The sequence below is a fragment of the Pteropus alecto genome, unplaced genomic scaffold (genome assembly GCF_000325575.1).
Source record: "Pteropus alecto unplaced genomic scaffold, ASM32557v1 scaffold76, whole genome shotgun sequence".
Classification (NCBI taxonomy): Eukaryota; Metazoa; Chordata; class Mammalia; order Chiroptera; family Pteropodidae; genus Pteropus; species Pteropus alecto.
The window spans coordinates 11,368,115-11,392,654 of NW_006443138.1; the positions used below are offsets into that span (position 1 = coordinate 11,368,115).

Consider the following 24,540-nt stretch of genomic DNA (forward strand, 5'->3'; position numbering starts at 1 on the left):
GAAGAGCGTGACGTAAGTTACCTACACCCAAACTATGGATATTTGAACTCAGTCTCTCTTAACTTTAGAGACCACACATTTCACCACCACTATGCTTTAGAGCTTCTTCTACAAAACTTGAAAGATAAGTTCACTGCATATTCACTGCTTACTTCCTTTGCAATCAGTATATAACACACACAAACTGCTTTGCTCTCAGTCAAAGGCTTGACTCTTAAGAGCAATGAGTACATGTTAGTTCTCTCAGTCTCCTCCTCCCCACCACCGATCCCTTACAGAAATGGGGTTTCTAGGGTTCTGTTTACCTCTTTTCTCTATGTAATGCCACAGTTTTAAATGTTATAGAAATGACTCCAAAATTTACTTCCTCAAATCCAAATTCACCTCTAAATTTTACACCCACATCTCCAACAACTTGTTGGATTTCTCCATGGGATGTCTCTCTAGTATTTCTAACCGTGTTCCACATGAAATACACCTCCTCTGTCCTCTCCTCTCCTCCCCCTTCCAAATACTCTAGTTTCTGTGTTCCCTGGTGTTGGTAACATGACTATGATGTGCATTAATTCAGGATGCAGGATTCTAGAGGAGCATTAAGACACACTTTCTTGGAACATCAATTTTATTTGGTGGTAAGTAAAACACAACATTATTCTTCTTCCTAGATATTCGCAGGGCTCGATCCCCCACCTCTCTGAAATTCTTGATAAAATGTCACCTTTCCAATGGGCCTACCTGACCACCTCATCTAACACATACCTTTTGCTTACCCTGTCTCCCTTATCCTGCTCTACTCTTTTCCTCTAGCACTTAACATCTACCGACACCCTATATTACTTATCATGTTTGTTATTGTAGTCATTCTCACCTCAGAATGTCAGCTCCATGAAGGTAAAGATTTTGTTTGTTTTTGTTCACCAAATTATCACCACTGAATCTAGAGGAGGTTACACAGTTGTCACTCTATAAATACTTGTATAATAAATGAATGAGTCCATGAATAAATTTTATAGCATAGTTATATTATGGTGTGAACTGCGAACCTTGTATGAATTGAATTGCAACACATCGATAAAAATACCTAAGGTTTTTCTACAACTCGGTATTACATTTTTCACTTACACCAAATTTGTGTAAGTTTTAAAGAAAAACTTCTAACACTACAAAAAAAATGGAAATCAGTATCGTATACTTAGAAAGAAGCTCTAAAAAACTTATGTAATTATTAATATAAATATTACATATATACCACTTAAAATCTGCATTCCACTTGTAGCATATACTGTCCCATATTTGGGGAAATATTCATCTAAGCAATTAACAAGCCTCTAGTTAGGAGATTACTAACTCCTAAACCTGGAAAAGAATGTAGGAACTATCTCACTTTAGAAAAGCAGAAATAAAAGTTGAGAGAGGTTTAAGTGATCTGTTCCCAGTCCCATACTGATAATTATGGGACCACCTTATTATATAGGTTCCCATGACATGTGTTTGTCTGTCTATAACTACATTGTTCGCCATTGGCAGTTAAGCAAATCCTCTCCAGCATTTACCTGCCTCTGATCTTCGGTTTATCTTGAGAATTTCCTTTGCTTTTCTGACCTTTTCACCCTTACAGACAACACTGATCCTGAGTGTTATCATCTCCATGAATGCCTTATATATTTCTCTTGTAGCATTTATTTGTCTTCTTTTGCCTGATATTGGCATCTTTTTGTACTTGTTTTATATTTCCTACTTTTCTGAGCTTCAGCGTACAGAAACATCTTTATTTTAATACTTTCCTTTGATAACACCTCACATTATACCTTTGTAAGAATTTGTGCTTAGTAAGATTTTTTCAGTGAACTATATTGAATCTTATAACCATGTGGGAACAAAGCAGTGGAAAATGTGATGCTGGTGGTCTTTCTATATTATGAGGCCCATCTGTTTGCTATTACCTGTTTCCCACCTGCTGTCATCACTACCACAAAACTCCATCTGCTACTTCTTCTTCTCTTCCAAGCCTGATTTGGCACTAAATCTGTCAGGCTCTACCTCAGATTTGCCTAATCAGCATTACTTTTCCTTAATTATTTTTACTAATTACTAAAGATCTGTTTTATTTTATTTGCCTCTTAGGAGTATCTAAGATTTAAGCAAGGTAACGAATACTGAATTCAGGACAATCTGTCAAAACTATTTGAAAAAAGTACTAAGCAAGCATTTTGGTTTGGAATTGAAGCAGGAGTTACAGATGACCTTGGGAAATCAGTTAACATTTCTGGTTCTTGTTATTATCTCAAGATGAGAGAATTAGGTACAATATCTCTAAGGTCCTTTCTGAATGTCACATCTCTGATAGCAAATATTCATTCTTCGAGACAACCTTAATTTCATCTCAATTCCATTTCCTTCATAAATCTTTCTTGATCTCTGTCCCGATAAAATGAATTTCTTCTTTCAACTCCTACAGTGCTTCTCACCTATTTTATGGTAATACCTTATCCTGAACTGTAGTCAAGTTAGCTGTGTTACTTGAGTCAGCCTTAGTCCATTACACCAACCCTCCTTTATTCGTCAGCTTTAGTAGAGTCTTTGTAACTCCCCCAATGCTTAGCAAAGTGGGTTATAGATAATATTTGCGTTATGCGCTGAATGAATGTTTATTGTCTGAGTAATTTAATGAAGAAACTGAAAAAGTCTAACATCACGATTATTCTGTGCAGAAAGAAATAAAAGCCAAAAATGCAACTGAACTGATTAGATAATTAAAGAAATTTAAGCCAGGGTTATGAATTGCAGTCATTATGGAGAGCAACATTAGAAAATAAATGTTTAAACATAAATAGCAACATATGGTATGCTTAATATGTAAATATAGTAGCCTGTATAGAAGAAGAGGTGATGCCACAGAGTGACCTGGAGCACAGATTCCAGAGATGGATGCCTGACTTCCATCCTGGTTCTGTTACTTTGTATGACCTTGAGAAAGTTATGTAACTCTGTCTCAGCTTTATCATCTGTAACATAGGGATATCTACTTCATAGAGCGATTGTGAGAATTAAATGAGTGCCTGGGATATATTACATGCTCAGTAAATGTTTGCTGTCATTTTACAATCAGTAAAATGACATATTTCAATATGTCTGTCCTTCAATACACAAAATAGAATAATGAAAGCTTTCTCATGAAAGCACTGTGAGATTCTATTTTAGCTCTTGTGAGCATCAAATATGTTCTACCTACACTATTACACAGAACAAAAATATCTTAACTTAAAAATAGCTAAAAAGCACTGGGGTATTTTTAGGTGACCTGGATTCTTACCCATCCCAAAGCAGTTTATTTTTCTAGTTTGGGAATCCTGCAATATTTGCTTGTTAAAAACTGGCATAATCTGAGCTGCACATTGTACTTATCTTAATGAATGCATATCATCCATAAAATTAACAAGCATGAATACTTTCCTTTAATGCTTCAGGAAAAAAATCTATGATATTCTTCGGAAACATATTCTTTTCGGAGATAATCAAATGATTTTACTGAATCTGTCATTTAATATTAATTCTGTGAGACTGAAGTTAGTGATTAGGGCACAGACCGGGGTTTGCATTCTGGCTTTACCACTATCTAGTGATATGAGACTGAACGTTTGATTTCTTCTTTCTAAATCTCAGCTTCTCCATCTGTGCTATGAGAATAATAACTTCCTTACTCAAAAAGTTGTGGTAAGGGTTAAATAAGATCACATAGAAGGCACCGAACATAGTGTGTGACAGAGAATAAATGATCAATACATGGTATAGCTATTATTACTTCTGATGAAATACACTTGCCATTATATCAGCAAAATGGTAAATTTTAAATCTGTCTAGGCATACTGCATTTCACAAAGAGATTCCAGGTTTCTGCAATACCAACTGACTGATTTTTTTTCTTTTCTTTTCTTTTTTTTTTATGAAAGGCAAAATTTTACATAGGGGGTTAGTCTCTTTAATCAGGCTTTACATATCCTGTGCTAATAATATCACCACAACGAGTCTCACTATATCACCTCTCTTGTTGCTGAAAGACTGATGGTCCACAGAATTACTGCTCTAAATATAGGCAGTTATATTTTCTGAATAATAGAGAAAAGAGCGAGATGTTATGGGAGGGAAATAAGAGTGTCGTTGAAGAGGTAGGATCTCCACCATCTTGCCCAGTGGAAGACATATCAGCTCTGACAGCATCTCCACCTGACAGCATCTAGAGTTGAGGGGCTGCTTCAAGGTCAGCATATACATTTACATCTGCCTTTCTGGCTTCACTTTTCTGGCTTCTCACTTCATTGACCACTGCAGGATCAAGTCTAGGAAAGCCTATTAAAAATTCAACAACACAGCAGAATTCAGTGATATAACAAGGTGACTTTTCAGGCAACTGAAATGATAAGAAATGTCTCTTGTAAAACAGAATTATAACCTAAGCAGTTTGAGACAAAATATTTTTATAAGACTTTTTTTATGTAGATAAGGTAGTGATTTAAGATTGTAAAGTGCCAAAGTTAAAAAAAAAAAAGCTATCCCAGATTTAGCAATGAACAGAGAAATGACCTCTAATTTTTGTGACCCTCTTGAGCTCTGCTCTAATTTACAATGTTCTCGTTTGCAGCTCACTGAGCTGTGTTTGTGTATATCTTTTTATTTCCACACAAAAGTCATGCTCAGAAGCTCGCACACTGTTTTAAAATGTCATGCTGTCAGATGCCATTTTCCTAAGATATAACAGATCTATGATATCTTCATATATTTTCATAAATGGCTCCTATGCATAGAGAAGACTTTATGAGGCCAAGGTTATCGTAAACTTCTATTATGAAACAACTCATTACCTATTAGAAGCCCCGGTCACCTGGTCTGTGCATGTCATGCTCGCACACTGTTTTAAAATGTCATGCTGTCAGATGCCATTTTCCTAAGATATAACAGATCTATGATATCTTCATATATTTTCATAAATGGCTCCTATGCATAGAGAAGACTTTATGAGGCCAAGGTTATCGTAAACTTCTATTATGAAACAACTCATTACCTATTAGAAGCCCCGGTCACCTGGTCTGTGCATAGAGAAGAAGAGCACAGAGAATTGTCATTAAAGAAAAATGAAATAGATCAAAAAGATGGAGTGAGAGACATTTGCCTAGCTCTATAACTTAAAGGTACTGGAGTATAACCGTATCTCATTTATATTAGGTCATTAAGCCAAGGAAGGTTGAGGAGCAGTAAGAACCTTGGCATTTAAAATACATAACCGTTTATTTTTCTCACTCTCTCAATTCTTCTCCCCCTCCTTTTCTCCCTCTATCTCACTGTCTTCTTCTATTTCTCATGTGAAAACTCTTTATTATTCAAAGGACAAAAGCAAACCTCTTTGAGAAAAAATAAAACGTCTCTTTTCTTCTAATTCATTATTCTTTTACAGTTGTGAAAGCTACTGTATGATCCTGGTACCACAGAATAGCACTGAGTAGTATTAGCATTCTAATAGATATTTCCTCAATTATAAGATGATATAGATATAGGTATTTGCTTCGATTATAAAAATCATCTATTGAGAAGCTATTTCAAACCATCTTTGTATGGGAAGGTATAAAAATGGTTAGATTTGAAACTGTTTATAAGCTGAATTCATTCCAGGATTCTAGAAAGTTAGAGATGTGGAGAGTAGCCCAGCAGAATCCTTTTATCAAAGGATGGAGAGGTCTTGGAGGTTGAGCTCATTCTAAGAAGAGAGATGGGTCTAGAAGGTGGGTGACATCTAGGAAGATGGGCTGGAGCATCAGGGTGAAAATGATTCTGGGACAAGATGGTATTGGAAATGCAAATTATCAGTTTCTCAGCCTCCACTGACTCATTTCCTGAGAGCAGCCTCCAAAGTCTGCAAGATGAACTGTGCTCCCTCTAATATTTTCCTGCAGAGCATCCATAGTCCCCTTACTAGTAAAGTTTTAGTATTTCTTGGTGTGTTTACTTGCTTAATGCCTGATTTTCTATTTGACCAGAGGCTCAAGAACTCAGGGATCATATCTATTTTGATTTCCTAGCCCATGTGCTTATTGAATGAATGAGCAGGTGAATGCATGAGTTCTACGGGGAAGGGGGGCTTTAATTAAAAGATAGAATAAAGAACAAAATATCAGCTACATTGAGAACAAAATTCAACATCTCTGTTAGTTTTAATCACATTCATAAGAGTAGGACGGGCACACTTGGTGCAGATATCTGTATCTCGGGCCTCAAGCATTAAGAACTTTCTCTCAGACATTAGTTGCCACCACCAGCAGCAAAGATGCTGTCACTGGGAAGGGGGAGAGTAGGAGAACATAGCCACACCTTTGCTCTTAATTGCAAAAGAGAAAGTAATCAAGGAGAAAAGAGCTTCATGCTTTGAAGAGAGAAAAATAGCCAAGAAGATTATTTTTAGACTTCATATAAGACCCCCACTCCCAACCCCCCCAGGAAACTCTCAGAAATATTTGGGAACTTTTTGAGAAAAGCTCAAAATTTACATAACTTTGTTTTGAAATTATACAATCACACTTAGAAAACATTAACTGATAGATTGTTAAGAGAGAAAAGCAGTTTATAGATGAACATGTGTAATTTACTGCTTCTATGTGTATGCACATGTTGGAAAGGACAGGAAATTTATTTACAATATATTTAGAGTAGTTATTTTGAGAAGTGAGATTATAAGTGATTCTATCTATCTTTCTCTATCCATATTTCTTTTGTTTTTTTAAAAAAAACATTGTCCTATTTTTATTTTATTGTGCTAAGTGAAAAACCATCGTGTAATTGTAATGAATCTGTAATATAGTTTTGTTACACTGTATGTTTATTGCAGCACATGAGGAAAACATAATTCCTATCCAATATGATACAGTTATCATTGCATGTCACACATAGACACACTGATCTGTGAGTTCATGATATATGGTGTTCTGTATTTCTAATTTTCCCCTATTGAACAAGGAATCTTTACGCTTATAAATATTTTAAGAGTTTTAAAAATGTACTTCTCTGATAATAAAGGAAAAACGAATTATGCTTATTTTACTGTGCTAACCTGAGGAATAGAAAGGAAAAGGAAAAAGAGGACAGGATCACTTACAAAAGCAGAGACATTATGACCAAGCAACATAACATGAAGATACAGTACGTATTTCTTATATGTTTTTCTGCAGGTGAGCACTTCCATTTCCAGCCCATCCATCTATGATTCCTATTTAAGCAGAAAATAAAGGCTTCCTGGGGAAAAAGAAGTGGATATGATAAATGGAAAATGGAGTTGGATAATAAACAACAATATGCAGCCTTCTATCTAGAGTAGGTAGGAATAGTTCTATCAAAAACACCATCTTCCAATGGGCGACATGGCACATGGCTCATAGGCACCTTTTTGCCTTGTTGATAGTAGCTCTTCTGCCTAGAATGTGCCCTCTGCATTTTTTGTTCTTGCTCCTTCTTATAGGTCAAAAGAGAAGCTGACATATGCTAGCTTTTGACTATGCCCTGAGGAATCTGTTGCCATCAAAAGGGTTAACAATTTGAAGGGTCGAAAAATGAAGAAAACTCCTCAACAGCTGTTTTCAAAACAAGAAAAGCCAAAGATTGACTGCTTTTACTCCACTCCATCTCTGGTTTTTGCTTCCATCAAGTTGTCTCAGCTTCAGTGGCATGATTAAACAAAAACAACAGCAGCGAATACAGGATTTGCCAACCCAAAGAAACAGTGATCCTTCTTGAGTACCTCTTCTTTACTGTGCTAGACCCTGGACTAGCGAGGAATAATTTAGTATCTTTGAAGGCAAAGCTTCAAGCCTCTTAAAATGCAAACCGATGAGTCACTGAGGAAGAGAAGTTTGCTTTACCTTAAGCAGTTTCCACATCTGATGCTCTCAATTTCTCTTCATGCTCTGTGGCCTTATTCAGAGTATTTCCTCTACCCACAAAGTGGCTCAACATCCGATGGCATGAGAGTGTGTCATCTGTTAATAATTTGCTTAATAATATCTCCCCCTAATGGTAACTAAAGACCTTAAAAAAAATGAAAAACAAAGTTGTCAGTCTGTGGAAAGAAGATGGGAAAATTAAAATATATGCAGAAACGGTGATGATCATAAAGACCATATCTAATTAGCATGCAGAGGGACTTTGGAGCGACTTTTCAATAATGACCAAGTTCCTCTTCTCTTACCAATCCTTTAAAGCCTAAGCACTTCATCAAATACCTTCCCCCAGTCCACCATAACCACTCCAGACAGATAAGATCTTCTCAGTTTGGGAACTCCCATAGCACTTTGGTCTTGCACCAGAAACACAACTGTGAATATTAAAACTCACTGTTATAGTTACATGTGCTCTTGCTGTGATTCCAGATACAGTGCAAGCTCCTCTCTTAAGGAGTATGTCTCATTCAGATTGGTACTCACAGCTCCTAGTTTAGTTTCTTAGTTACTTAAGAAGCTTTAATAATGATCGTGAATGTTAGTAATTCAAAGAGAGATTAAGTAACTTTTGCTGTCATATAGCTGACTAATGTTATAACTAAGAACCCACATTTCTAATTCTTACACTTACAAGTTCACAGATACCTACTGTCTTCCTGAAGTATAACTAATCATGCTCAAAAACCAAATAAAACTTCAATGGCTCCCCAACACTTAAAGAACTCTGGACTCCCCTTCTAATCTGTTCATCCAGTCTTTTCCATCTCTACCCCATTCCATAAATCAAAACACAGGAATCATTCTTGATTCTTCTCTTTTTCTCGTATTCTTCATGATTAAGTCATATCAGATCTGCTTTCAAAATATACCCCAAATCTGGATACTTCACGTTACTTCTTCTCTTACCTCCCAAGTCCAAGGAACCAGCACTCATTACTCAAATATTCATATAGCCGCCTTGTTAATTACTGAAAATTTTCTCTCTGTTTCTAGCCTTACCCATCTCTAATCCATTTTTCACATAAAAGACCAATTGGATTGACTTTTCAAAAACTGTCAATCATACCTCAAAATATCCCCATTTAAAATATTCCATTACCTTTCATTGCATTTAGGGAAATACACAAACTCCTAACCATGACCTAGAAGGTCCTCTATGAGCTAGCCCCAGTTAAACGTGTAAATTAAGCCACATTTGTCTTTGCTTCTTTCATCCCTCTGCTTAAATTTCTTCTTTCCCTCCATTTCACCATTTTTGGAGGGACTCTGCAGATAACCAGGTGGGTTGGTACATAATTTTATCTACATTTCACTTAGGTTGGCCAAGTGCCTCAGAATGATCTGAATAGTTAATATAAGAGGTTTCAGCCCATGATATAAAAAAAAAATTTAATAAAAAATTAACTTCCCAATTAAGCAAAGTGTATTATTATCACGACCTGGCATGCTTTGGAGACAGACATTTTCCCTGGAAAAGGCTTTTGCACTTACTTCCTGGGCCAACACCTCATGTTTCTGGGCCAATTTGCTATTTGGATGTTAATCTTATTGACACCTCAAGACAGGTGTCTCTTGCAGAGCAGCCTGGGAAGACATGACTCCTGCTTCATAGTTGGTATTTTCCACCAGCCAGAATTCAGGACACTGTTATATTATTATTTTTCTTGATTCTCATAGAATACAAGGCAGTTCAGTAGCTTTATTGAAAAAAAAAACAAGTGTAAAAATCTTTGTAAAATTTTTACTTTTAAATTTTCATTTAGTTTAATAACTTTGTTTTTCCTTTGCCTTATCTTTCTGATATATAAATAGAATTGACTTTTCAAAAATTGCCAATCATACCTCAAAATAGCCTCGATTCAAATATTACATTCCATGTATATAAATATGTGTATGTATGTATTTGTTGTTGTTGTTTTCTTCATATCCAGCACCTAGAACAGTGTCTGGCACATCACAGACACTTAAAAAAATATTCGTTGAATAAATTATTTTCAACATAATTTGAGAAAAGGAATGATAGTAAGGTTGTCACTGTAAAAAAGTATTTCTACATTATGGAAGAACTACTTAGAATTTAAAAAAACTTTACCTCCGAAATGCTGCATGTATCCACAGATGCCTTCAAATATTCAGAGATCTTTCCTACTAAAAATCCACTTGTAATGTTCTTATTTGGACTTACTCTGAGAAATCACTATTCTTGACCAGACACAGAGAATACAGCAACTCTTCTTAACCACTTAAAATTTAGTCAAGCAGTGTCTCTATATACTTATATGAAAAAGCCCTCAAGGAACCCACATCTACATCTGAGTAATTTTGTCCTTTGTTAAATATTTGATTCCTCGGATATGATGTGCATATCCTTTGAGGTAGGAACTCATCTTGATAATTCATGATGTTTTCCTCATTCCCACCCCCAGAAAAACTATTGCCTCTCCAAATTTGGTAAAATTGATGACATATTCTGTTGCAATTTGGGGGCATCTTCTGAAATGGAAAGGATTTATTACAACCTGAGTATTTCATTTTTCTATGAATTCAATAGATTTAGTTTTGAGTCTGTAAGTAAGGAAATTTGGTGATCTTTAAAACTTATCTACTTGCAAAAAAATATTAAGTTCATAAATGTTATATAATCTATTGCAAACTATTAATACAGTGTAGATTATTGTCAAGATTCCAATACTGTATATATGTTTTTCTACACATTTTTACATTATGCCCAGGGCTTTCACTGAGACCATCTGGCAATACTCATTTTCTTGCCCTTTTTTCCATCAGTGCTGAATTGTGCTGCTTCCCATTTCCTTGGCCATGTGCCCCCTTAATGAACTAATTTAAGGTCTCAGGGCTTAATGTGATACTACTTCTAGATTACCTTGTGTTTTAAAAGTTGCCTTCAGTGCCGTAACCTCAAAGATGAATAGGAGAAGGAATTACTAGCACAAAAATGATATTACTCTGGGAATTACTTCCTGGAGTCTCTCAGATTCACCAAGATAAGTAAATGGAGCTAGGAGAGGTTTTGCTTTTCAAAAACACAAACCGTATGTGTGTGGAATTTAGTAGAATAAGGACAGCAGATACAACTTAAACTTTTTTGAGTTACTGAAAGTAATTTCAAGAAAAAATTCCTTAAAAAATGTCTTTACACACACACACACACACACACACACACACACACTTTAGCACAGATTGCCTAAAAATGATTTCAGAAGTTAACGACGCCAGATGGCAGTGAGGTGTAGAAGTTTTTCAATATAACCATCAGGAAAGCAGTTAAGAGTTGAAGTTAACTTCTTTTTAACAGATGTATAGTTCAAATAGCTGTTACACTGTTAAAAAAGAAAGAAGTGGAGAGAAGAGGAGAGAGAAAAGGAAAGAAAAGAGAAGAAAAGAGAAGAGAAAAGAAAAGAAAAAAGAAAAGAAAAAAATAACAGCGGGTCTACGGTCATGCCACCCTGAACAGGCCTGATCCTGTCTGATCTCGGAAGCTAAGCAGGGTCAGGCTTGGTTAGTACTTGGATGAGAGAACACCTAGGAAGACCAGATACTGTAGGCATAAAAAATAAAAAGTAAGGGATTATAAACTGACAAAATCCTTGCAATCTATGAGGTCAACCAAGGGTTGCCTCACCTAAAAAAAATAAATAACAGTGGGGTAGTTCCTATGACACAGAATCTCTCAAAGTAGATAGTACTGATAATTCGATGTTTCAAATATGCATTACTGGAACAAGTTCTTAATGGGAAGACACAACACACTTGCGGAATTACCAAAAATAATAAACTCAATGGTAACATCAACAGATTGGATTCTTGTGAATCCTCTGAAGTTGTGAAATAGTCATGAGACAACATAAAGTGAATTTTTAAAATTAAAAAAAAAAAAGAGAAACAGCTGAATGAACAGCTTCACCAAATATGGCAGGTCAATATCTCACTCACATCACATCTGAACAGTTAAAAACACACTTTTAACAAGTTCTCACCAATTTTGTAAAAATATATATAAATTTTCTTAATGTTTCTCGTTGACCTAATAGATCATTGACATTCCAAATCCAGACTGATAGAGGCAATTAGATAAAACCAATAAGAATTGTGACCTCTAGTTGCTTAAAAACAAGTGGAAAAGATATGGTGCATTCATACATATGAATGGATTTGTAGAGCTGTCATGCAGGGTTGGGTAAATTGGGCAGTGCGCATCCTGCGTGGTCATTTGGACAGCCTGTAAATAAAGTGATAGACAAAGCAGAGAGAAGTTCTTCCATGTGGAAGATCAGGAAAAACTTCCTGGAAGAGGTGATGTTTAAGCTATGCATTGGCGGAAAGGATTTAGACACACAAATGTTAGAATGTTAGTGAGAGGATTTCAGTTGCAGGAAACAGGCTGCTGCTGACACCAGTGGCCCGGACCCTGCTGATTGATCTTGGTCCTGTGTGATGTGGTCAGGGTGTGTCGCTCTGGCCTGACCTCTTCATGGGTTTCCTTTTCGTACCTGCTGATTTTTTGCCTCATGCTCCATCTCCATCTGCACCCACTTTGGCTCAGCTAACTCATTCGCAGGCCTCAGATTAGACTTTACTACCTATCGTCCACCCCCCACCCCATCCTGAGATAAACACTACTCCATATGCTGTGTCGTCACACTTATCATATGTGTTTTGAGTAGTATCTGGATCCCCAGTGGAATTGTAGGCCCCCTAAGGGCACAGATTGCACTTACCTCATTCACAATTAGTTCTTCAGTGACTAATATAGTGCACGATACTTAGTACGTGCTGAGTAAACAATTTTTATACTGCTTACATGATGATATTTTGCTATATCAAATTAAAATGTTTGTAAGAAAGAGAGAACTATGTTATATATTAGGTTTTCTGTACAATACAACTTCTTTCAAAACTGCCTTGATATTAATAAAGGAGAAATTATAAATAGTAAGATTGCTTATCCTTTAATTTTCAAAACTCTGCTTTTAGAACATTATCCAACTAAATTAAACAAATCATATCCCCACCCCATTAATCTCCACATGGCAAGAATACAAAAATCAATGTGTTTCAGTTATTTTGAAGGTATGGAGAGTATATGACAAGCTAAGGAGTTTGGACTCCATCCACTGATTTATCCATTCAAAATTTATTCACTTCATGCCAGGACTGTTCCAGGCTCTGGGGACACAATCAGAAATAAGACAAAAAAGACTTCAGAGAGGTGTTGAGCAGAAGGAAATAAATAAGTAAACAAATAATCAGAAAGATTTGAGGATAGCAAGTGTTATTGAGAAAATAAGATAGGGTCTGTGCTAAGAGATGGGAACATGAGAGAACCTACTTCAGGTGTTCAGAGAAGGCATTTCTGAGGAAGGCGCACTTAGCTTGAGACAAAAATGACAAGAATGAAGCAGGTATAAGAAGAATTTAGGGGGCCAGTAACATAAAGTTTTAAAAGACAGTTCAAATATTTAACTTTAAGGAAATGTACAGCCATTGAATGCCAGTGATAGGTATCATCCAGGCTGCTGCAGAAATCCCTGCACCCCATCTCTCCCCTCCCCCCACAGAATCACTGCTCGTTTAGCTTAAAAACAACACTTCGGGGTAAGAGGAGGCAAGTCCTTGAAATGGGGGAGATGAGATAGAGTTTTTTATTTTTTATTTCAAATGCCATTCCCCATTTTCTTATTTAAATGACTCAAGAATTTTCCTATTTTGTCCTTTCAACCTTGAACCAGTCAGACTTCTTCCTTGCAAACCACTGAAACTGACCCTAGATAATGTAAGACAGAAATGGATTATTGGAAGAATATAAAGATTTTATTAACTGATGAAAATACTGGAGAATCAGCTTAAAAACCTGACAGGAAACAAGGGGCCCTAGCGAGCAGAGAACATAGCCAAGGCCCTGACGGGAGCATCTGCTTAGGACACAGAGCTGGATGCCTCTACTACCTGATCCACACTCCTGGCATTACCATCAGTTGCTGCTAGCCACCAGACCACTAGATTCTTGACCCACTCCAGCACCATCACTTCCAAGGAAAATCTCTCAATATCCTTTGATTTTTGCATCCTTTCCTCTAGATTCAGATTCCTTGGCAGAAACCAAGAAATCCAGTTGGCCAGGTCTAACTCATATACCTACACCTTCATTTTCTCATCTCAAAAATGGGCACGTGGGTATCCATCTCACAGCGCTACTGTCAAGTAAACATAGAATATGACAATAGCTGTTATTTATGTTGTTTTCATTCCTATTCCTATTTTGAGCCCTTAGAACATGGGTTTTTGGGGGGATAAGCGAAGTACCTGTTGATGCCTTTATTTTTGCCTTATTTTCTTTTTTATTTTTAAGCCCAGGATCAGCCTAAAAAAAATTAGAGTTTACAAAGTGTTGTTCTCTAGAACAGAGATTTTCATTCTCAGCACTGCTGACATTGTGGGCTGGGTGCTTTCTTGTTGTGGGGCTCACTTTGTGCATTAAAAGATGATTAGCAGCATTTCTGACTGCCAGTATCTCTCCTCCCCTCCCCCCAGTTTGACAACCCAAAATGTCTCCTGGGGGTAAAATCATCCTGGTTGAGAACATCTGCTGGGCACCTGACCAGGTGATTTACATCTATGCTACTCTGTCTTCGCCATGAGGCTTTTTGCCTAAACACTATTTGAATGTTTTGCCCCAGCTTAGATGACTTTGACCACTACCTTGAACAAATGAACTGTCTTTCCAGTGTTCACCATAGTCTGCGTCTTGGACCTCGTGCCCTTGTGACAAGACTGACAGCTTAGAGTGCATACCTGGACCATGCCCGTATAGTTCTATTCAAGAGCATTCATAAAGCAACTTATATGCATCCTTTTTATATATGACTTGTAGGTTCATTGTTATAATATCATAGTTCTTTCATTGTAAAATACCATCGATTATATCAGTGGTCCCCAGCATTTTTGGAATCGGTGCTCCTATGAGAATCTAATGCACGATGATCTGAGGTGGAGCTGAGGAGGTAATGCTAGCGCTGGGGAGCGGCTGCAAATACAGATGAAGCTTTGCTGGCTCAACCGTAGCTCACCTCCTGCTGTGTAGCCTGGTTCCTAACAGGCCGCAGACCAGTACTGGTCCGTGGCCTGGGAGTTGGGGACCCCTAGATTGTAGGATTCACCATAACAGCTTTCTTTTTACTTAAAAAACATTATATTAAACATTCACCGGTATTCATTTTAGCTTAATTAAGTATAAATGGTACATATAGTTCCATCCCACTTTATTTCTCAGGATTACAGTCAAACTGTGTCTAAGCATAGTCTTCAAATGTTGAGGCACATCAAAATCATTATGGGAGCTTGTTAAAATGACTATTCCTGGTCCTACCCTCCATATTATGACTGAGAATAAGCAGTAGAGCCCAGGGACGCAACCAATTCTAGACAAGCATCTCAGTGATTCTAATGCAAGTAGTTCACCAACACACATTAAATAAGATTGGTCCAAGCCTTCCCATTTGGAATACAAAGATTTTTCTAAATCATTCCTGGCCCTCTACAGCCATATATACCATCACAATGACACACTGCTTTTCAAAGCCTTGGTTATAACCTTGAGACATCCTAAAAAGGACCAGAGATTCATCTAAACTTTCTATTTAGCTAAATTTGTACTTTTGCTTCTGATAATTAAATGAGGTACCACTGGGAGTTAAATAACTTGTTTTGTAAGCCAGAGAGACCTTTCAACAGATGAATGTTTAATGCTGTGGGGCTAGACTTTCATGATGTTTATGTTGGCTACAACAGTCTTTGCTATCTTAGAAAATTCTCTATCTAGTCCTCCAAATTTGACAATTTCTACTGCCTTTCAATATATCAGGTAGGGCAAAGCAGATAATCTCTGGGTATAAAATAATTATTTCGAGACAGCTTAATAACATTAATTTAAAAAGAAATTTTTAGTGACAGAGATTTAAGTTTAATTTAAAATTCATCAGAGCATGATGTTACTAATGCAAAACTTTTCATTGAGATGACAATTGAACGATCAATAGCTTGTACACATGTTAAATTTGTCTGTGTCTGGTCATTGACAACTGCTTATCAACTTACATTGTCCCTGGTAGCTGGAAAGTTACATTTGACATTGATTAGAAGATACATCTAGATTTTAGAAGCAATTAAATACAATGAAAAGTATTTTATAATTAAAATACAACTTTTTCCCCTTTTTAATCTCCCCCCCACCCCGCTTCCACCTCTGACCTACGGATGTTGCCATCTCCCCTTAAGAACTGGATCTCTGAAGGTGGGGCGTCCCCTCCCACACGCTCTGGGCATGTACCCAGGGCCTGGCACACCTGGGGCCTGGTCTGTGGCTCCACCTGAGGTGCGAACCCAGGACCTTCTGTATGTAAAGCAGACATGCTAACCCCTAAAATACAATTCTTTTAATTAAGATTTTAAGTCTAAGTTTTACATTGCTAATCAGTATACTTTTCAAGAATATTAAAATCATTAGGCAGATTCATCTGAACAAGGGATTGTGTCTTATATAGAATTTTTTAAAACAAGAAATTTTACTACTGCAAAAAAGAAATACTAAAATTTCTGAATTAATGGTGTCTCTCTTTACATCATACGTACTAATATACATAAATAATTAGCATGTTTTTAGTAAATGTGCTTTTTTCCTAATTTAAAAAAGCATAAGCTAATTCAATAATTAAGGCTTAAATTAACGTCCGTTGCCAGACAAACCACAAAATTATTCAGAATACACAGAAACAGTTTTATCAGACAGAAAACTACAGGGTTAAGTCTGTAAACAAAGTTAATACCAGAAATTATTTGGCTCTTTGATTTCAAAAGGCATGTTCCACAGTGACAATCTTAGAATATACTCCAAATTTTCTATCCACAATATGTGCTGGTGCCTGTTTTATTTCATAGGTTAAATACCATCGAATGAGTTCTTCTTACTCTATACAGAGAGTACAAAGTATACAGATAGAAGGAAGTAGAGGAGCTTCCTTACTCCAGGCTGCTCATCTTATAAACAACCATTAACTGTCCATCAAGCTCTCTGATTAGTGTTATTAGGAAACATAGGTAAACAGGAAAGCTAAAAACAGTGCTCTGGTCTAAAAGGATGCTGAAGAAGCACCTCTGAAGACTCTCAAGTAGCCGGAGTCTTAGTTCATTAGAAGCTCCTCTTCTACATTAAAAAGCATTTATTCTGATATGACCAAGTTATAAGAAGGCAGCAGAATTTCTGCCTTGCTAAATGCCAACAATACCAAGAAGTCTTCTCTGTTGTTTTCCCTTTGAGTCTGACCTCTGGAGTGTTATGATAAAGTAAGCATAGGATTGTGTCAAGTTCAAAGGCTCCTGAGATTTATTTCTTATACTCAGAAAGCCCAGGTGCGTCTTTCAGTGGCTGAGTCATGAAGACAGATCCAAGGCAATCAAGGTGATATCTCAGCCTCAGCCTCAATGGCAGCAGTGAGTATCCCCCAACAGTCATCACAGTCTAAATGTAAGCTAACAAGGGTCAAACTATGGCAGTAAAAACTGGCATAGAAAGGAAGGAATAAATAGGGACAAAACTGCTAAGAAAGACTAACCAGAATGTGTCAATTTTCCAAATAGGAAGGGAAAGATAAGGCAAAATAAAAAATCTACTTCTCTTTTTAAAACTTGTGAGAGTATAAATGTAGCGTTGCCATTAATAGCACTAGGAAAGTCAGGAGGATATCTAATTTGGGGTTCAAAGATGTGTGAAGTTTGTTAATTATTAAATTTGAAGGGCCATTCCAGTTGGAAGTGTCCAGTTGGCTTGTGAAATAATTAAAATAAAACTCAAGTGATGATTTGGGAATATGCACAAAGACATCAGTGAAAACTAAAGGAGTAGATGTTCTTCCAGGTAGGAAGTACAGAGATTAAGGAAGAGGTGGCTAAAAATAAGTTTTGAAAATGCTTACATTTAGCAGAGAGGAGAGGGAAAACAGGCACCTGAAAAGATAATCAAAAATTTGAAAATGTGTCCAGAAAGTTCTATGTTGAAGAAGCACATTTCAAGGAAAGGGATGGTCAGCTGTGTCTGATAGGGAAATCTAAGGCAGATGACATGATGATGAACACTGTAGAAAAAAACAAAAGCAGCTTGTGATAAGTTGAAGATCATTTGGTGACAATGCTCCAGGGATTGTGCCAATGACATCTTACATTTCATCTCCAGCTCATCCTGAACAGATGGTACAAATGAGAATCTCTTCATATGAGGGTTTCATCTGGATTTATAACCCAATCAGCCCCATTTCCTCATGAGCTACCAGAAGGGCTCGAAGCAAAACCCCATCTGCATTCCCAAGGGAGGCAGAATAAGGCTCATTAACAAGATGTTTGAGACAGCTCTGCCTGCAGTTTTATGAAGAAACTTCATAAATTAGCAGTGTAATATGTAATATAGTACATTCTCTTACCTCTATGGACACAGGTTTTAGTGCTTTATAGAACTATAGCTATATTTTAAATGAAATATAATTGGTTTCTTAACTGTCAGATTTCGGCATCTTAAAATGAGCTATTCAAAGTATTAATAAATATCTCACATATTTATTAAGAGATGGTTTCCTGTGAGAAATGGAAAATATGGCATTTTCTTAATTTTTAAATTTAGCAAATTCCAAACCAAACCTTCATAATAATAAATCTTTCTGTATTACACTGAAGTCTTCTCTAGTCTATTCCAGAGGTTTGAAATAAAGTCTGAAATTAACATTTATTTCAATTTTGTAAAATACTTCCGATTTCATTTTTGATGTATGGCATGCCTTCAGATTTTATGCATATGCCCTGAATTTTATTATTGCTATTGCAAATACTTTATCATATTTTGCTGTATGATGCATTAAGAATTAGTGAAGAAATGAAGACTACAGTTTGATTAATTATAGTCCAGCAGTTATAATTCTGTTTTTGAATTAATCAAAGTAATTTCTTTTATTATAACATAAGTAGTCTTTTCACGGACATAATTTTTTGTGGGTCAGTAATAATCTTACATTTTATAGAGTTATATTCTAGTTATATTGTGTATAATAGAACACTACATTGAACTAATCCTAGTATTCTCATAATAACTAAAAGCCAGTGACCAAACCAAGCACCAGAGTGTGGCTAGGCTCCAAAACGATCTAGAAAAAAAGGTTTTGTCTGTGCTCCTTTCTGCTCTTCTACTTCATAGTTTTCCTCTGAGAACTTGCTTCCTCTGTTCCCCAGTCAACATGTTAAACATGGATATCCATTCCTCCCTGATTTACGTGTTTTAAGTCAGCCATTCAGGAAGAGATCGATCCTGTCTCTCAGTTCCAACTTTAAAACTCTGAGGCAAAAGACTGCCTAGTTTCATCAGCTGCCACACCTGGGTCTTCGCCATCACGTGCCATCACAACTGCGTGCCCCAGGAGGGCCACCCGGAGGCAGAGGCAGCTGTTGGTTCTTAAATGAATCGACTCTGGCCAATAAGAATGGGATTTTTAAACCAATCTATCAACTGTGGGCTGAGCCCATGGGCATGTTGGACAAAATGGCTGCCTTGTAGCTATAGGGGAGGGGGTTGTGCCTGGAAAAGCGGTGCGTGCTAGAAGAGGCTGTTCTTACAAAGTCATGCTACAACTTTTTGATTCAGTCGCTTAAATTTTTTTTTTAATCAGCTGGTTTGTTTGGATAAGAACTACAACCGTAACTATCATTTGGGTCTGTTTTTAAAGTTTTTATTTAAAAATATTTGTTATTATAAAGATTTGTAGAGACACTGTGGTTATTTTTAGTTGCTTATTCCGGAGCTCTTGTGGAAAATTGAGTGAGCAAGGGGACATATTTTTAAAAACACCAGACAGCCAGTTTTAACCAATCACCTACAGCAAGGAGGGAACTCGAAGGCTTAGAATTCAAGTTATTGTAGAAGATACTCAACATGCCGACTCAATCCCTTCATTTTGCTTTCCTCCAATGCACAGATCAAAAAGTGAAAATTCATCTTCCTAGCCTCCCTTGAAGTCATGGGAGGTCCCGCTTCTCAGTTCTAGTGAACAAAATAGAAGTGGAAGTCAATTAGCGCTGCCCCTTCTGCTTTGTTCTTTCCTGCCTGGAGGCCTGGGAGGACACCCTGAGATGCTTGTCACCCCTAAAGATGGCAGAGCAAGAAAAGAGGAGAAAATGAAAAACCATGCATTGCCTATGCCTGGACTTTCTATTGCATGAGACAGATAAACTCCTTACCTTATTTAAGCCACTCTATAGGATTTTGTTGGCATGTATAGCTAACACAACCCAATGGATATAGCTATCATAACATCAAGAAAGTAGAAAATATTCCAAGTCTGTACTTGGTACCTAAAGGTCAATAATTTTTATTGCTAATCCCTTTGCCCTATTGGGAGGTATAGAAGGCTGAATAAAGGTTCCTCAGAGATGTCTACATCCTATTCCCAGAACCTGTGACTTTAATATCAGTGAGTATGATACCCTACCTGCTAAAAGAGAGCTTGCAATTTTGATTAAGTTAAGGAACTTGAGTTAGAGAAGTGATCCTGGATTATCCAGGTGGGCTCAATGTAATTACAAGGGTTCTTATAAGAGGGAGGTAGGAGGATCAGAGTATAAGAGATATGAGGGCGGAAGCAGAGGTCAGAGAAGAAAGAAAATACTATGCTGCTGGCTTTGAAGATGAAGGAAGGGACCGGGAGTCAAGGAACACAGACAACCTCTAAAGACTGGAAAAGGCAGGAAAATGGATTCTCCCTTAACAGCTTTGGAAATAATGAAGTCCTGTGGGCCCATTTAGACTTCAGATCTCTAGAATTGTAAAACAGTAAACTTTTATCATTATAATACTCATTTTGTGCAATTCATTATGGAAGCAGTAACAAACTAACATAGGAGCTTTAATTAACAATAGTGTTAGCACATTGGGCTCCTGCAGGAATTTCCAAAGAATCAGGCTCCAGCAGCCCCTCAGATCCATTCAGGACACTTCAGGGGGAGCACAAGGCTGTGTCCTTTCAGCAGAGCGATTTCCCGCTCTGATCTAATAAGAATGATACTGTAGATTTGAAGGCAGATCCGGTTTCTTTTACCCATAACTGGTTTTTTGAACTCAGTTTTGCAGAGGTTTTTGTGACTAGGTTCCATCTACTGAGAGGAAATTTCGCTCATGTGACATTTAATAAAGGACTCTCTGAATACATGATTAATTTTTGCATATCAGGTATTACCTCATTATCAGATTACAGAAAGCAGCAATGTAATTATAAAGCAGCTATTTTCAGCATACTCTGCCAGGTTATTTCTCTGCCAAATATTATGCCTTGGGAAACAACACGTGGCACTATCAAAAACAAGTTGAGTCTCGTGAGCAATCAGTTCAGGTAATTGCATCTTTATTATTGACAGTTCCCTTAGGAATTTTGGATCTGGAGAACTGCTCTGCTCCAGGACTGCAATTCATTAAGGTTTCCATCCTGAGCCAGTTTTAATTAAACTGTCCTCCTTTTCTCCTTAGCTCCCCATAGCTCATTAAAAAACAAAAACAAAAAATCAAAAAAACAAAAAAACAGGTCATGGTTGTAGAAATCCAGCTGTTGAGTTAATCTGAGACCTCCTCCTATCTATTGTTTCAAGGAGTCTCTTCTCAGTTTATAAATTCAGCAGTTTATTTAGCTAAGTGAGCAGAAAATGTACCTGCTTCCACAAAAAGAAAAAAAAGGGAAAAAGAAAGAAAAGAAAATACCATTTAGCATCTCAATTTGCATCTTTTAGAAAATAAAACAAGTACTTGGAAACGTTCATAAGCTGACACCATGTTTGTGGCAATAGTGCTGGGTGATGAATTTAATGTCTGAAATATAAATCAACTTTTAGATCTCTTCATTCTGAAATTAAACTGCCTTGTGATCGACTGATCGATAGATTGATAGAATATGATACAACATAATATGTAATATAATACATAATAGATTTCTGGAAGATTCATAATTTTTATCTCCTTTCCAATAGGATTCTCTTAACTGGCTATGATTGTTCTTTATTTAATGCCAAAGTGAAATAAACGTTTTTTACTTATTTTCACTGAGAAGCAATAACATAAAACTGCATCTCTTGTTAGTTGTCATTATTGGTTTTCAGAGAGATAACTTAGTTTCAGCAACACAGGTTCTCTTTCATTGTGGATAAGATAAAAAAAGAGTTTCTTTGTTCATCCAACAATCTAATAAATATTCATTGAGTGCTTCCTTTGTTCAAGGCCCAATACAAGGCAATGCATAGAATACAAAATTGTCTAAGAGAGGCTCCACTTTCAGGCAATTCGATGAGTTAGATTTTACATGTTGACTCTCATTCTCTGCCAAGGCAACTTTTTGAGATTATGTTAATGTTTTATATCTTCATAAGATTTTGGGTTATGTGGTTGAATACACTTTTCAAAGCTCATCAAACAGTATATTTAAGATTTGTGTGTTTAATTGTATGTTGAACCAAAGAAACCTGTAGAAAAGCATTGAACTCTAGTTACTGATATGAAAACTGAAGTCTTTAAGTGGAAGTTTGTAAATCTGAAATACTTTGAAATTAATACATAGACAAGATGGATTGATGAATAGATAACAGATACATGGATCTAATAAAGCAAGTGAACAAAATGTTAGTGGTAGTTCATCATAACATTTTTTAACTTCTCTATATGTTTAAAATATTGGAAAACTTTAAAAGTCAATCAATATAATACCCACATTAGCAGAATAAGAAAAAAATGGATCCAATTGTTGCAGAAAAAAATTTTTAAATGCAAAATCTATTCATTATAAAATCCTTAGGAAACTAGGAATAGAAGAAAATTTCCTTAAACTGGAATAAGTTACACACAAACACAAACTATAACAAAATGTACTTAATGGCAATTCTTTTCGAGCTTTCCTTTTCAGGCAGTGCATTAAACAAGGTCACTAGTTTTATTCATCACTGTTCTAGAAGTGCACGCGAATTTAACAAGACAAAAAAATTCTTTAATAATAAGAAATTAAAGACATATCATTGGAATTGAAAAAAATAAAATTTTATTATTTGCAGACATGACTGTGTATATAAAACTCTAACATATTTCTAAATTATCTAGAATTAATACATAAATTTTATAAGGTTGCTGAATATAAGGTCACTATAAAAATTATTGCATTTCTATGTACCAGCTATAAAAAGTTAGAAAAATAAAAAATTTTAAATAACATTTAAAGAACTGAAAATACCAATACCCTGGTAATAAGGTGTACAAGACTTCCTTGCAGAAAACTAGAAAATATTATTGAGAAAAATTAAAAACTATATAAATGGAGAGATACACTTGTGCATGACTGCAGGTTTCAACATTACAAAGATATCTGTTTTCTCCAGTCAAGACACCAACAGGACCTCTGTTGATTTTTAAATTTTAATAAAAATGGCCATGAGCCAAAAACTATCAATACACTCTTGAAGATGAAAAATAGGATTGGATGATTTGCTATACTGCAAATCAAGACTTATTATAAAGCTACAATAATTAAGGGGAAAAAACATAAACAAATATACCAAAAAAAAAAATTAATAGAAAAAAAACCTTTGCATTTGTGGATACTATATTCAACATGTAAGCATGAAGAACAGTAAGGAAAGTTTGATATTTTGAATAAATGATTTTGGATAAATTGGACATCAATTTGGAAATAAAAATGAATCTTAACTCTCTGCCTCTTACCATACACAAATATCAATTCCAAGTAGAGTGTAGGTCTAAATATGACAGACACAACAGCAAAGTTTCTAGAGGAGAATATAGGAGAATATTTTCATGATCTAGGCTAATTCTTAAACAGGAAATAAAAAACGCTAATCATGTAGGAAAAAAATAAAAATGTGGATTACATTAAGATTAATAACTTCTTTTTATCAAAAGACTTTAAAACATGAAAACTGGGAAAGATATTTGCAAAACATATAACTGATAAAGCAATTGTATGCAGAACAATGAAGAACTCTTTAAATCAATAAGAAAAAGAACAAGCAACACAATAGAAAAATGAGCAAGAAACTTAAGTAGGCTTTCGCAAAATAAGATATCCAAATGACCCATAAACATATGACGTCCTCATCAGTCGTCAGGAAAACACAACTAGTATCACATTGTGGAATGACTACAAACCCATAAAAACGGTAACATTGAAAGATTGATAATACCAGGTGTTCACAAGGAATGGAACAATGAGAACATTCATAAACTGCAGGTGAGAGTATAAATCGGTGCAACCACTTTGGATGACTACACCATCATCTACTAAAGTTAAAAATATGCAAAGTTAAAAATATGCACTTCCACTCTTGATGCATACCCAATAAAAATACATGCACATGCGTAGCTAGAGATGTATGTAAGAAAGTTCACAGCAGCATTATTTGTAATTGCCAAAAATTAGAAACATCTCAAATGTTCATCTATGGTAGAATAGATAAATAACAT

At 36.0% G+C, this 24,540-nt stretch overlaps 1 long non-coding RNA gene and 1 pseudogene across 1 annotated transcript in view; both read left to right on the plus strand.

Moving 5' to 3' along the window:
• LOC112472255 overlaps positions 1-9,658 on the plus strand; it is a 62,255-nt gene extending 52,597 nt beyond the window's left edge. Inside the window, exons 5-6 of the long non-coding RNA XR_003043589.1 lie at positions 7,215-7,360; positions 7,502-9,658. This is a non-coding gene — a long non-coding RNA (uncharacterized LOC112472255). The remainder of the gene's footprint in view (positions 1-7,214; positions 7,361-7,501) is intronic.
• A 1,770-nt stretch (positions 9,659-11,428) lies between these two features.
• LOC112472418 lies at positions 11,429-11,547 on the plus strand (annotated as a pseudogene).
• The last annotated feature ends 12,993 nt before the right edge of the window (positions 11,548-24,540 follow it).